This window comes from Pseudorasbora parva, chromosome 11, assembly GCF_024679245.1.
Source record: "Pseudorasbora parva isolate DD20220531a chromosome 11, ASM2467924v1, whole genome shotgun sequence".
In the NCBI taxonomy this organism is placed as follows: Eukaryota; Metazoa; Chordata; class Actinopteri; order Cypriniformes; family Gobionidae; genus Pseudorasbora; species Pseudorasbora parva.
The window spans coordinates 1,330,504-1,346,187 of NC_090182.1; the positions used below are offsets into that span (position 1 = coordinate 1,330,504).

At 40.1% G+C, this 15,684-nt stretch overlaps 1 protein-coding gene across 2 annotated transcripts in view; it reads left to right on the plus strand.

Annotated features, from left to right (window-relative positions):
• Positions 1 to 10,612: 10,612 nt before the first annotated feature.
• canx (calnexin) overlaps positions 10,613 to 15,684 on the plus strand; it is a 35,609-nt gene continuing 30,537 nt past the window's right edge. For both annotated transcript variants that reach the window (XM_067456749.1, XM_067456750.1), the window contains exon 1: positions 10,613 to 10,706. The gene's annotated coding sequence lies outside the window, so the exon portion shown is untranslated. The remainder of the gene's footprint in view (positions 10,707 to 15,684) is intronic.

A 15,684-nucleotide genomic window follows, 5' to 3' on the forward strand; every position in this document is an offset into this window, starting at 1 on the left:
TCATTTGGCCAAATTGAATTTCTGTGAATCAAATTGTTTCAATTCAAAGGAATTCAATTTGGCCAACAATTTTTTTAGATGTGATCAGTCACTAGAATGTGTTCAATTGGAGACCTGAATTATTAATAATTGATATCATGTCATTTGTAAACAGATGACTGCAGTTTTCTGCCTTTTCTCCGGACAGATCTTCATCAAGAAAGCGGAGTGACTGATGTTCAGCAATTACCTCCTGATGTGTGTGTGTGTGTTCAGGACGGCTCTCACACACACGTCTCTTTATCTCGGCTCGACAGCGCCATCCGCTGGCCACAGGCTGCTGCAGCAGGCCGAGGATCGGCACGGCCAATCACACACAGACACACAGCTCCAGCTGGTCTTTTGGAAACTGTATTTATATGTATATAAGCCCATGGTTGAGTTTCTGTAATTACACTGGTCTGTTGTCAAGGGCTTCCTGGACCTTCTCGCCCGCTTTGACATTCAACTAATGCTGCTTTTGGGATGAGGACTCTTCTTGATTTTCCTACTTGAGATTTGATTTTTCAAAGTTCAGTTTCTGTTGTTCACTAGTTTGACAAAAGCTTCTGTTTAGGCTACTCCAAATGGTGTGTATTTATTGTATTTATTACGAGTACACACACGTGCTGGATATGTGTTAGTTCGTGCACAGGCCTAGCGTGTGTTTCCAAAGTCGGTCCGGAATGAGGAAAGAGGAACGTTTATTGTATCTAGAGTATGCTGCAGATCTCTTCTTCTTATAATTAAAATCAAATCAAGAGGGAAGGCTTCGGAACATTTCATTGATGCATATTTATGGGTATTATCATCATTTTCGCTTACACTTTATTTTAAGGTGATGTACACTCTAAAACATGCTAGGTTAGGGTTAGAAATGGACAAACCCAACTTGGGTTGTTTTTAACCAGCATTTTTTATAGTGTAGTTGCATTGTGCTAACTCATAAGTACTGAGATTCATCATCTATGTGTACTTACTATAGGGTTACGGTTAGTTGATTAGTGATTATACATAATTTACTGCACTTTAAAAAACACTGGATCAAAAACAACCCAAGAGCTGGCTAAATATAGCACAGAACACATTGGGTTGTTTTGTAACCCAGCATAGTTGATTCATTTTTCCTGTAATACTAGATTATTATTTTACTTCATACTTGATTTCTACGGATGAACTTCAATCCTCTAAACTTTAAAAAAAAATACTCCACACAACCACCGGCGTGCATGATCATTCCTTTATTTCTATATTTCTATTTAATATAAATACAAACCTGATTCCAAAATTGTCGGGACACTGTACAAATTGTGAATAAAAGTTTCAAATTTCAATATTTTATTCAGAATACAACATAGATTGCATATCCAATGTTAAAACTGAGAAAATGTATAATTTTAAGGGAAAATAAGCTGATTTAAAGTTTCATGTCATCAACACATCTCAGTAAAGTTGTGCCGAGGCCATGTTTCCCACTGTGTGTCATCCCCTCTTCTTTTTATATCAGTCTGCAAACGGTCTGGGACTGAGGAGACGAGCTGCTCAAGTTTAGGAATAGGAAATGTTGTCCCATTCTTGTCTAATACAGGCTTCTAGTTGCTCAACTGTCTTAGGTGTTCTTTGTCACATCTTCCTCTTTATGATGCGCCAAATGTTTCTAATGGTGAAAGATCTGGACTGCAGGCTGGCCATTCAGTGCCGGATCCTTCTTCTACACAGCCATGATGCTGTAATTGATGCAGTGTGTGCTCTGGCATTGTCATGTTGGAGAGAGCAAGGTCTTCCCTGAAAGAGACGCCGTCTGGATGGAGCAGATGTTGCTCTAGAACTTGGATAGACCTTTCAGCATTGATGGCCTTTCCAGATGTGTAAGCTGCCCATGCCACACACACACATGAACCCCAGACCATCAGAGATCAGCTTCTGGACTGAGCGCTGAGAACAGCTTGGGTTGTCCTTGTCCTCTTTAGTCCGGATGGCGTCCCAGTTTTCCCAAAAAGAACTTCAATGATCTCAGAACAGTTTTCCACTTTTGCCACAGTCCATTTTAAATGAGCCTTGGCCCAAAGCAAACGCCTGCGCTTCTGGATCATGTTTAGATATGGCTTCTTCTCTGACCTGTAGAGTTTTAGCCGGCGACGGCGAATGGCGCGGTGGATTGTGTTCACCAATGTTTTCTGGAAGTATCCCTGAGCCCATGTTGTGATGTCCATTACAGTATCATTCCTGTGTGTGATGCAGTGCCGTCTAAGGGCTGAAGATCACGGCCATCCAGTTTGGTTTTGACCCTTGACCCTTACGCTCAGAGATTGTTCCAGATTCTCTGAATCTTTGGATGATATTATGCACTGTAGATGATGATAACTTCAGACTCTGTGCAGTGTTTCTCTGAGAAACTCCTTTCTGATATTGCTCCACTATTGTCTGCCGCAGCATTGGGGGAATTGGTGATCCTCTGCCCATCTTGCCTTCTGAGAGACTCTGCCACTCTGAGAGGCTCTTTTATACCCAATCATGTTGCCAATCGACCTAATAAGCTGCTAATTGGTCCTCCAGCTGTTCCTAAATGTCCATTTAACTTTGCCGGCCTCTTATTGCTACCTGTGTCAACTTTTTTGGAATGTGTAGCTCTCATGAAATCCAAAATGAGCAGATATTTGGCATGACATTTCAAAATGTCTCACTTTCAACATTTGATATGTTATCTATGTTCTATTGTGAAAAATATATAAGTTTGAGATTTGTAAATTATTGCATTCCTTTTTTATTCACAATTTGTACAGTGTCCCAACTTTTTTGTAATTGGTTTGTATATATACTGTATACATGAATGTACATTATGCAAACAAACTTTTATTTTGGATATTTCGATTAACTGATTTGACAGCACTAATTTATAGATCAAATGAAACCTACACAGATCCCGGGTCAGACGTGACAACCCAGTGTTTGGGTAGTTTTTGTTCTACTCAGATCAAAAACAATGACCCAAAATGCTCAACCCAGGATTTGTGAAGAAAAAAGAACCCGAGTGTGTCTGAGTGTGTTATTACCATAGTAAGTACATGTACGTCACCTCAAAATACTTTCCAGAGAGGATTGTTATTTCTTGCGATGTGTGTTTCCATCTTCTAGCCTTAATGTGACGCAGTCAAGAGCTGATGTGACATTACACACACACAACATTACACACACTGACACTGACACACACCTGACCGACACGTGTCCTCCAGTAGTGGCGGACAGATTAATCGAGCAGATACTAACGTAACTGTGACACAAAATCCTAAATAAACAGCATAATCGCATTAATCATACGCATTAAAGTCAGTAATATAATCGTGTGTGTGTGTGTGTGTGTGTGTGTGTGTGTGTGTGTGTGTGTGTGTGTGTGTCAGGTCTGTGTTTGACTGGCATGTGCCACTGAATGTTCTGTAATACGTCACAAACTGCCCATTCTAGAAAAGACAAGCAATAAATCTATCGTGGGTCACTATAATAACGCACTAACACTTGCGTCCGTTACTGTAAACCTTTATTTCTACATGATGATCTCCAGCACAAGAGTCTCATCTGTGGCTTTTAATATTGAAGGGTTAGTTCACCCAAAAATGAAAATTCTGGCATCATTTACTCTCCATCAAGTTGTTCCAAACCTGTATGAATTTTTTTCTTCTGCTGAACACAAAGGAAGATATTTGGAAGAATGTTTGAATATGAGCAGATTTTGGGCCCCATTGACTACCATAGTAGGGGAAAAAATTACTGTGGTAGTCAATGGGGGCCAAGATCTGCTTGAACACAAACATTCTTCCAAATATCTTCCTTTGTGTTCAGCAGAAGAAAGAAATTCATACAGGTTTGGAACAACTTGCGAGTGAGTAAATGATGCCAGAAAATTCATTTTTGGGTGAACTATCCCTTTAACTCCTCTCCCTAATGTCGCTCCACACCCGTCAGACCTCCAAACAGTTTAAGATATTTTATATTTAGTCCGAGAGCGTATGCAAGTGTATGCACACTATACTGTCCATGTCCAGAAAGGGAATAAAAACATCATCACAGTAGTCCATATGAGACATCAGTGGGTTAATTAGAGTCTCTTGAAGCATCCAAAATACATTTGGGTCCAAAAATAACAAAAACTACGACTTTATTCAGCATTGGCTTCTCTTCCGCGTTTGTGTTCAATCCTCAAATAAAGATTCAAACGGTTATGAATCAGTGAATCGATTCATGATTCGGATCGCGTGTCAAACTGCTGAAATCACGAGACACTGGCGATCCGAATCATAACAGACACGACTGTTAAAGGTGCAGTATGTAGGATTTTTTTCAGTAAACTATCCAAAACCCACTATAGGCCAGTGTTATATGTTTAGTTCAGTTGAGTTCTTGCGATATCCCAAATGTTTCCAACTATTTGTAAATTGTGTGAAAGTTGCTATTTTACCCAATGAACCGGGACGTGTGAGGGCGTGGCCTGTCGATGACATCATATCCGCGTTACCCTCGGTTATGATGTTATGCTGCAGAAGCACTTTATGAACGCACAGAGTAACGTCATATCATCTCATCACACTCAGATATGATCAGCAGAGCTGCGTTACCTCCATAGACTGTGATAAATATGGCCGTAGTGTCCGTGACGTCACCCATAGGACTCTGAAGAGCCGTTCTGAAGCGTAGAGACGAGCCGTCGCCATCTTAGCAGCGTTATCGCACATCACTCCCGGATAACAGGAAATGGGCAAAGAGGCGGGACGTGGGCGGAGCTTAGGTGATGACTAACAGACAGCAGACAAACGGCAATCCACCTGTCACTCAAAGTGGCCACGCCCTTAATTATGCAGAACTTTAAGGCTTTATAAAACATAAACGAATGAGTTATTAAATAATTCACCCCCTCACAGTCGTCATGAAGGTCAAAATTAGCCATATAGACCAAAAAAGACAGTTTGTCTCAGGTTGTAAACATGTTTTTTTCTGCTTTAAAGTTGAGAATTTTAACATGGGGCTCAATGAGATTCTGCTCCCTACTGGAGCCTGTCCCTAGTGGCCAGTTGAAGAATTGCAGTTTACATTACTTCCGTATCGGCTTCAAGAGAGATCACGGGAGGAGCCGTTTGGTTCCCTCACACTCATGACTGGTAAAGAGGAAATATCACTGGCGACTGTGGCATAATAAAAGTCCCGCTGCTCGTGAGGTGTGTGTTGTTCATCTCATTACCAATCGCTCCAGCAGCCGTGCTCAGCTCCTCAACACTCGCTCCTGCTCTGCTTCACGACAGGAACGTTAATAACCTCACCCATCAGCATGATTTCTGCCCGAGTCCTATCCCACCGGCTGTGAGGAGAAGAACACGTCCCAAGATTATGCGCTCAAACGTGCCGTCATCAAACTACGCCTTTGTTTTGAACAGGCGACCTCTAGTGGACGCAAAACTTACACAGTGCACCTTAAATGCGTTATTATAGTGACAGATTTATTTTGTGTCTTTCCAAGAATGGGCAGTTTGTGACGTATTACACAACATTCAGTGGCACATGCCAGTCAAACACAGACCTGACACACACACACACACACACACACACACACACACACACGATTATATTACTGACTTTAATGTGTTTAACTGATATGTAAAATATCACCAAATGATGCCGTTTATTTAGGATTTTGTGCCACAGTTACGTCAGTATCTGCTGGATTAATCTGTCAGTCACTGGAGGACACGTTCCGCCACTCGTGCTGCGTTCCACTCCACTTTTAGACACACACTTCCCCGCCGCCATTTTGAAGTGCGTTCCACTTCGGGGAAGTATATATGGACACACCCTTGCTCTCGATTTTGACCGAGGGAGCGAGTCTACTTCCCATGTACACTTCAGGCAGCTTCATATACCAATGCAACACAATGGTGACGTCAACGCATATCGCCTTTAAAGGGACAGTTCAGCCAATAATGAGCCAGTGATGTTGATCTGCTGACCCCCAGTGTGTCCAACATGTAGGTGTGTGTGTTTCTTCAGGAGAACACTAATGAAGATTTTAACTCAACCGTTGCTGTGTGTCGGTCATATAATGATGTGAATGGGGAACAACTCTATGAGAGCAAAACAAACATGCTTAGACAACACACACACACACACACACCCTGCTGCTCGTGACGACACACTAATGTCTGAAGACACAAAACCATCAGTTTGTGAGAGAAACACAACAGCGTTTGTGTTATTTTTTTACATCATATCAGACGAATCTCATCTAGTGTTCCCATCCGCTATTACTTCCGTGTGGTGAGGTCAAACTGGCGCAGTCATAGATATATGTATATATATATATATATATATATATAGAGAGAGAGAGAGAGAGAGAGAGAGAGAGAGAGAGAGAGAGAGAGAGAGAGAGAGAGAGAGAGAGAGAGAGAGAGAGAGAGAGAGAGAGAGAGAGAGAGAGAGAGAGAGAGAGAGAGAGAGAGAGATATTCCTCATTAGTGCCTGCACGGAACGGCCGAATGAGGCATCTATATAATATATATCTATGATCGCGCCAGTTTGACCTTTCTTCAGAGGAGACAGTGTGTGCAGAACACCATTAGCGCCGCTCACTGGGGTTCACATGACTCGGGGGTCGCATGACTTGGGGTTCACATGACTCTGGGGTCACATGACTCTGGGGTCACATGACTCTAGGGTCACATGACTCGCGTCCCCTTCCCTGACCCTTCATCATGACCTCAGATGAAAATGTAACGCTGGGCTGATTTGCATAAAGTCAAAGTCCAGGCCTGACTTTAGTGTTAATGAGCGGTTCTGCGGACAGCGATGCAAAGCACTGTTTGAGCTAGAGCTGTAAATGGAGATGTCAGTGATGTATCTCCTACTGTAGGCTACAGCTGGAACGGTTGTGGACCCCTCGCAGAATCCGTCAATAACTCTAACAAAACCAGAGGGATCACACAAAACGCGTGATATTAAGACTGTCCTAATCGAGATATCTCACATAAAGACGTTCACAGAGTCCACGAGACCAAAACATTTATGAAATTTATAAAAATGACCCTATGCGAAAGTTTACACACCCTTGATTCTCAATACTGTGTGTTGTTCCCTGATAATAATCCATGGCTGTGTGTGTGTGTGTGTGTGTGTGTGTGTGTGTGTGTGTGTGTGTGTGTGTGTGTGTGTGATATTCTGAGATCTGAGGGCAATTGAGGGACTCAAACATAACTTTAAAAAAGCTTCAAACACTCACTGGCGCTCCAGAAGGGGGTGAACACTTTAGCACAGGATGAAGATGTACACATTTGTCTTATTTTGTTCAAATATGAGTTTATTTTAATTTAGTTCTGCTCTTAATGCATCGTGTTTCATTCTGGAGCATCTGTGAATGTTTCGGTGAGAGCGTTGGTCAGTTTAACTGATCAGGACAAACAAAAGACTCAAGAACAACCATCACAAAACACACACACACACACACACACACACACATACACACACACACACACACACACACACACACACAGCTGTGGATCATCAGAAACGACACACACACACACACACACACAGCTGTGGATCATCAGGAACGACACACACACACACACACACACACACACAGCTATGGATCATCAGGAACGACACACACACACACACAAATCATCTAATGACAGTATAAAGAATCGATATAAGTCCTTTTTATAAATGTGGCTGTTTGTTGTCTTGTGGACTACACGTGGACGTCTTTATGTGAGATATCTCATTCAGGACAGAGCTAAATGAAAAATATCTTGGGTTTCCACGTGTAAAAAAATTGTTTATTGAAATTAAAAATTTGAGTTGATACAATGAAGGAAATTTGTTTAATAAATAGAAACTCAAAATATTATTGTATCTGAACCACATAAAAAAATGTCATAAATCAAGAAAATAGCACAATCTGGCTGCGTCATCACAAATAAAACACACAGTTACCCAATATGCTCACACAATCTGTTAATAATATTTTATTATCATTTTGTCGAATCTCAAAAAATGATCATTAACTCAAAATGTTAAGGCAACCAGGAAACTTTTTTTCTAAATAAGTTTTTACAGTGTGTGATCCCTCTTATCTTGTTATACAATCTAAAAACTGCTGGGTTAAAAACAACCCAAGTTGGGTTAAAAATAGACAAACACAGAAATTGGGTTGTTTGAACCCCTGTGAATGGACCCATTCAAACAACCCAATTTCTGGGTTTGTCTATTTTTAACCCAACTTGGGTTGTTTTTAACCCAGCATTTTAATTATTCACATTTCCACATGACTCTGCAAGGGCTTCACCAACTGTATAAATCATATCTAAGTCAGCTCTGTAGCTGTGAAGGCCTCTGTGTCTCCAAGCCCAGTGTGTCTCAGATTAACCCCCACAGAAGGACGTGTTTAGAGTAAACAGGCTAACCCAACCGGTCTCACACACACCAGCGCTCTTAAAGGGACACTTAATGCAGATAACAATCATTAACTCACGGGAAACTGATAATGTTCTGTGTGTATGCCACAGTAAAGAGATGTGTTTTTAGTCTAGATTTAAACTGACAGAGTGTGTCTGCTTCCCGAACAATGCTAGGAAGACTATTCCAGAGTTTAGGAGCTAAATAGGAAAAGGATCGACCGCCTGCAGTTGATTTAGATATTCTAGGTATGATCAACTGGCCAGAGTTTCGAGACCGCAGTAGACGTGATGGAGTATAATGTGTTAAGAGCTCGCTTAAGTACCGGAGCTAAACCATTTAGTGCTTTGAGGAATAAGCAAGATTTTAAAATGTCTGCGATGTTTAATAGGGAGCCAGTGCAGTGTTGACAGAACTGGACTAATACGATCATACTTCCTGGTTCTAGTAAGAACTCGAGCTGCTGCGGTTTGGACCAGCTGGAGTTTGTTTATTAAGCGAGCAGGGCAACCACCCAGTAGAGCATTACAATAATCTATCTATCTATCTATCTATCTATCTATCTATCTATCTATCTATCTATCTATCTATCTATCTATCTATCTATCTATCTATCTATCTATCTATCTATCTATCTATCTATCTATCTATCTATCTATCTATCTATCATGGACCAGCTGGAGTTTGTTTATTAAGCGAGCAGGGCAACCACCCAGTAGAGCATTACAATAATCTATCTATCTATCTATCTATCTATCTATCTATCTATCTATCTATCTATCTATCTATCTATCTATCTATCTATCTATCTATCTATCTATCTATCTATCTATCTATCATGGACCAGCTGGAGTTTGTTTATTAAGCGAGCAGGGCAACCACCCAGTAGAGCATTACAATAATCTAGCCTCGAGCTCATGAACGCATCGACTAACTGTTCAGCATTTCACCAAATGTCATAATATCTTAAAGATGGAAGTTTTACAGATGCTAGAAATGTGGCTTTCAAATCAGGATCCATGTTATTTTGTGTCCTGCAGAAGAAAGAGAGGCAGACGTGAACAATCGCCGGAGAGTAAATGGGGCGATCTGTCCCTTTAAGAGATGAAGATATGTATATTGTTTACTGTAACTTACTTTATTCTGTGAATCATAGAAGATATTTTGAGAACTGTCTTGATGGTTTTTATTATTAATAATATTATTTATATCCATACAATGGGAGTCAGTGGTCACTAAAACTATGTGAAATATGTATGTATGGATTGTATGGATATAAATAATATTATTAGTATATATCATATCTGACATAATCTCAATACATTATGATTATTCATTATTAGTTTGTCAAAAGTGTTCATGGTGATTTTGTGCTAAAATGAAGGTGGCTCACTGAATATTATACACATAATCATCCTCAGAAAAGCACAGAAATCATTATATTTGCTACAAATCTAATCATTATAATTTATTTTATTTTTTGGTGACTTTATCTCACAAATGTGAATTTATATCTTGCCATTCTGATGGATTACGCTATTCTGTGGCGGAAACAAGCTTCCTTAAAGAATAGCAAAACAAACTCACAAAAAATATATAATAATTATAATTTTATTTTATTTTTTGATGACTTTATCTCACACTTGTGAATTTACATTTTTCAATTCTGACTTTATAACTCGCAATTCTAAGAGAAAAGTGAGATTTTAAAAAAGTCGCAATTACCTTTTTGTATTATTCTGTGGCGAGTTTACAAACTAAAGGATCGCGAAACAAACTCACAAAAAATATAATATAATGCAAGACGAACGCTTATTATTTACATGTTTACATGTATGTGCTATATTTAGATTAAAGATGTAACAGATAGATTACTTAATATAATAATAGCCCTTATGATAAGGCATACGTAGCAAAAAATAATAACGCATAAACTAGGCATGATGTGATTTTTAAATTAAATCCGTCATGTTTTACTTCTGTTGGGAAGCATCCAATAAGCGTGAGTTTCCGCGTACGCCACGGCCAATCAGCGGTGTCCACGAGGTGCATGTCGGAGGCGGGGACCACAGTCTGTGACAGACAGCGAAAACGAGCAATCACCATCGGACATTGCATAAGAGGCGTGGCGAGGCGTCACGCAGTATCCAATCGGATCGCGCGGGAGGCTGGGCATGTGTGCGGAGCTTCATCCTCCATAGCCACACGTGACGCGCAGTAGTCGCAGGCATAGAGCTGGACCAGTAAGCACGGTAAGTTCATAACACCTCAAATATCGCTTTATTACACATGTGTGTCTTTCTGCTAATCTGTAGAGTTCCCTAACAATGCAGTAAAGCGCGGATATATGACGGATAAACGGGAGAATATGTGCGTTGACCTATAGGCTAGCCGCTTGAGCTAAGCTAATCGATACAGGTGTCATGTCAATAAAAGCGGAGGATGTGCAAAACCCATCGCTTCATGTGATGGTATTATCGTGTGTGTGTGTGTGTGTGTGTGTGTGTGTTCGGAGTTAGCCAAACTAACGCGTGCCGAGTTAAAGCTAGTCAGATCTGTGCGCTTTAAATCATCATATGTGCGGTTTAATTCATCTTTACATGGAGATGACACGCTTGTGAATATAAATGTGTAAATAAACAGCCAGTTCACATCGCACACAGGGCTCGCATGTCACTCGACACTCGTTTTTGCTTTCATTTTGAGGTTATGAATGGATGTTTCTGGAATAAAACCGGCTGAACTAGAGCTGCACATGTCAGTTAAACCGTCACTTCCGGCCTTCAAGAGCGAAGGTAAAGGTCAACATACTCTGGCATTTGCTTGGAGATTAAAGCATAACGTCTTCTTATTTCCTCGAGTTTAAAGGAGGCAGTTCATCCCTGCAGGAAAATGATTCTCCTGACCCCTTGTTAACATGCCCTCACACCTTTGACCTTTATGTTTAACCAAAACGATGCCATTGTCAAGTTTAACAGTGTTCCTCTGTGAGCCGGTCATGCAAATTATCTACAGGGCTTTATCTATTCACTTTTTACGGCTTGAATCCTCCTTCGAGGCATTGAGTCACTGGTGCATTCTGGGAAGGTTGTGTGTGTAGAAGGACTGTGGTACCTTCCCCCCATCAACTCAAGCCCAGCCGAGTGTAAAGAGGCTTAACCCTGTGTCTGGAAGAGTGTGTGTGTGTGTGTGCGCCGTTGGGTGCCGAGGTACCCCCGTTTGGACCGACACATACTCCAGGCAATCGCTTTGGTTATAATCAACCAATATTATCTACATCCGGCCTGTATAGTATCGCAGAATAAGTGGAAATATGCTGATCGCGTCTTGAGTTAGCCTTAAAGGTGCAGTGTGTAAGTTTAGCAGCTCACCCCTCCCTTTCAGGCACACAGAGACACTACGGTGGCCCACACAGGACACATGTGGGCGTCTGAGACAGCAGACAGCAGCTAACACTCTGTAGAGAAGTTTGTCCCTTTAGGGCCACCGTAGAAACATTGCGGCACAAAATGGCGGCTTCACTGTAAGGAACCCGTGGTGTGTGTTGATAGAAACGGCTCACTCTAAGGTAATAAATGCATAACGGCTCATAATATAAGCCTATATTGACATTTCTGTCAGTAGGTCCTCATAACTATTACACACTGCACCTTTAAGGCATGCGCTTTAAAGCCTTGCAAGTTAAACGTTTCATTCGTGTGGACGCTAAAAGTGTGTGAGTACTGAGCTGAGTCCTCTATAGCGTCGTCTTATTGTGTTTAAACTGTCATATACACAGAAGATTGTCATAAAACAGTCGTTTATATGTTAAAGGCACAGTATGTAATTATTCAGCACAGAGGCGTGTCTTGACTCTTGAGTGGGCGGAGCTTTCATTCTGCCGCGAGCACTTCCGCTTCTGCTCGTGTGTGTGTGTGTAACGCAGCGCTGTTTTATCTCACACACACGTGAGTGTGTTAAAGTGATGTTATAATGCTGCTATGAGACGCTAATAGCGAGATCATATTAGGCGGTAACACACGGCACTCTGAGCGGTAAATCACCAACAGCAGATTTAATCAATAAGACTAACTGTGCTGAGCTGGAGATCAATCATTAGTTTCTGTCCATCAATGATCCAAACAGTGTCTAATAACACACATCCGATATTAAAGCGGCGATAGTGTTGCCATGGTTACTGCACAATAACACTGCGGTGATGATGTCACTGATAGGCGACACACACACACACACACGGGCCGTGTCCTGGTTAAAATCACTGATTTCTCTGGATTTAAACATTCTTGGAAACATTTGGGATAAAGAATTAAAAAAATCGTACATTTTGTGCCTTTAAACAGTTGACATGTGTATCGGTGTATTAGATCCGTTCGTTCGCTCTTAAAGTGACAGTAGCCTAATAAACCTGCTGCCGTCTGTCATTAATGATCATCAAACAACAAAAGACAAAATCACTCCCTGCTCTCGCTGAATAACCTTCATCAGTGTGTATTTAATTCATGCAGTGTTTATTGCATTTGTGTCGTCTTCGTCCTATTATTTTTATTCTTAATAACAAAGATGAAATAATACAAAACAGAACAGATCAAAACTGTTAAATTTAGCAACAAAAACATGCATAAAGCACCTTTTACAAACACATTGCAAATGTTTTAATAAAAGTAAAATCTATCAAATAATCATCTAATAATCATCAAGTGTCCGTATGTGTGTTTATTTATTAATTACCAGGGCCTGTTTTGAGTCCTAAACAGGAGAATAAGAGACTCTTACCCACTGTTATTAATGTAACTCTACTAAAGTCTCAGATGTATAAAGAGAGTCGAGTGATCGTGATATGATGGCGTTTGCATATCGCTGGCCCTGCTGTATATGGGCCTTGCTCAGCGCTGTAGTGTCTGCGGGCGGGCGGTGGTTATCTAGACCCGTGTCCAGCGAGGGCGGGTGGATAAGCCGGATCTGTGCGGTTCTGCCCGCTCTAATGGAGCAGATGTGTTCAATCAGCAGAGCTAACTGGATCTGAAGCGGCACTCTGTCAGTTAGAGCGGCCATGTCGGATGTCTTCTTCTCTCAGTCGCAGAGGTTTGTTAATCAGGTCAGGGTGGAGTCGGTCCAGAGCCTGAGGAACCGCTCGCTCGTCTCCGGATAATTCACCAGCTCATATTAGATGATTAATCTGCAGGAGCCAGATCCATTTCTGCACATTCCCCCCCGTAACACATATTATATAACATATGATCCAGTTAAACAACATCACACAGCCAAGAGTGTGTTTTCCTGAACACCATCACGACTGAAAACGACACTGATTTCATACGACAGCTCCATAAACTACTAATGAACATTTAGTCACTTACATTTTAGACGCAATATTGACTGTTTTGGATCTATTTCAGCAGCGAAAATATCACAGCAGAACTGTAACGCATCTCACAGCAACTGTGTGTGTGTGTGTGTGTGTGTGTGTGTGTGTGTGTGTGTGTGTGTGTGTGTGTGTGTGTGTGTGTGTGTGTTACTGAACAATTCAGTGTTTGAATGAATCAGTTGAATCAAAGATTCAACAACCTGTTCATAAACGACTGCCTCATTCTTGAGTGAATCAGCCGTTTGAAAGAATCGTTTGGATGAATCGACTCAATGACTCACTCATTATGACTCACCTGCTGCCACCTACTGGTGGTTTAGTTTCATGTTTAAACACTTTCCAACATTTATTTGTTTATTCAAAAATACAAATCTCATAACATTAATGCAGTTGTCATTATTTAGTGTTAATTATTTAATTTGATTGGTAACAGCCCTATAGTGTTTTATTTTTATTTAATGTATAGATCAAATTTAAGAATATATGAATATATAATAAATGAAACCTGATTCATAGCCTTTATTTAATAAGATTAGGGCGAAAATGCCCTTTATAGAAGATAAAAATGTCACAAATATGCAGATTTAAACATGTCAAAGCGGATTGAGTGAGAATATTACTTCAGAATAATTTATATTAAAAATAAGATCAGCTTTTTTCCGGAGGAGCACATGTTTAACTCGGAGAAGTGAGTGAGCGATGAGCGTGAGTAATGTATTATTTCCTTCGCTGAGGCTCTTCAGATGAGCTGTTCGTCATGAGGGCTTTGAATCGCTGACAGTATGAGTGACACATCACTTTAGAAAAGGAAAACACAGTTCAGATCCGTCATGTCGAATACATAACATTATAATGAGAGTATTGTGGGACGTGTGTGAGACTCAGGCTCTCAATTATAATCATTTGGCTTGAGATTTATCGGCCAATATGTGGGCTTTCAAATGTAACGAGTTATCGGTCACATTTAATATGAGTGCATTCCTCAGTCCTCGAGAAGGTCTTCTGGAGAAGAAAGCTGTGCTGTGAGTCTTTCAGTAATGATAAGAGAATATTCCCGTCCTCAACTAGGGCTGGGCGATATGGCCCAAAAAAATTATCACGATATAATTTAGCATATCAGTCGATATCGATAAATATCACGATAAATGTAAAATCTTTATTTCTTTAAAGTTTAAAGGCATATTTTTGCTCATGAGTGAAATATGTAGAAAACAGACAGTTAGCTGTGGTTTTAAACTATCCTTTATTGTCAAAACATGACAAACACTTCCCAAACAAGTGAACAATTTATTTAAACTGAGGTAGATTTATTTATTAAAATCTTAACTGTGGCCAGCATTTTTTTACTCAACACTTTATATCAATAATATATCATTATACAGGGCTTGACATTAAGCATGTTCATGTGCTTGTCCTTGGAACAAGTACATCGTTCAAGCTTGTCCAAGTAAAAAAATTAGCTTGTCCGGAAATGTGTGTGTGTGTGTGTGTGTGTGTGTGTTTGTGTGTTGTAAATATAATTTATTCTGAAGCAATATTCTCACCAGTGTTCACTCAGCTTTGACATATTTAAATCTGCATATTTGTGGTTTTTATTTTTATTGAATTATTTGAAATTTGTGATATTTTCACCTTTTATAAAGGGCATTTTCCCTTAATCTTATTGAATATAGGCTAAGCTTCATGTTTCATTTTATATTTGTAATTTTGATCAATACATTTAATTAAAATAAAACACTATAAGGGCTGTTACCAACCAAATTAAATAATTTACACTGAAAAATTACAACAGCATTAAATAATGTTTTGAGATTTGTAGTTTTGAATAGACAAATAAGACATGTTGGAAAGTATGTTTAAAGATC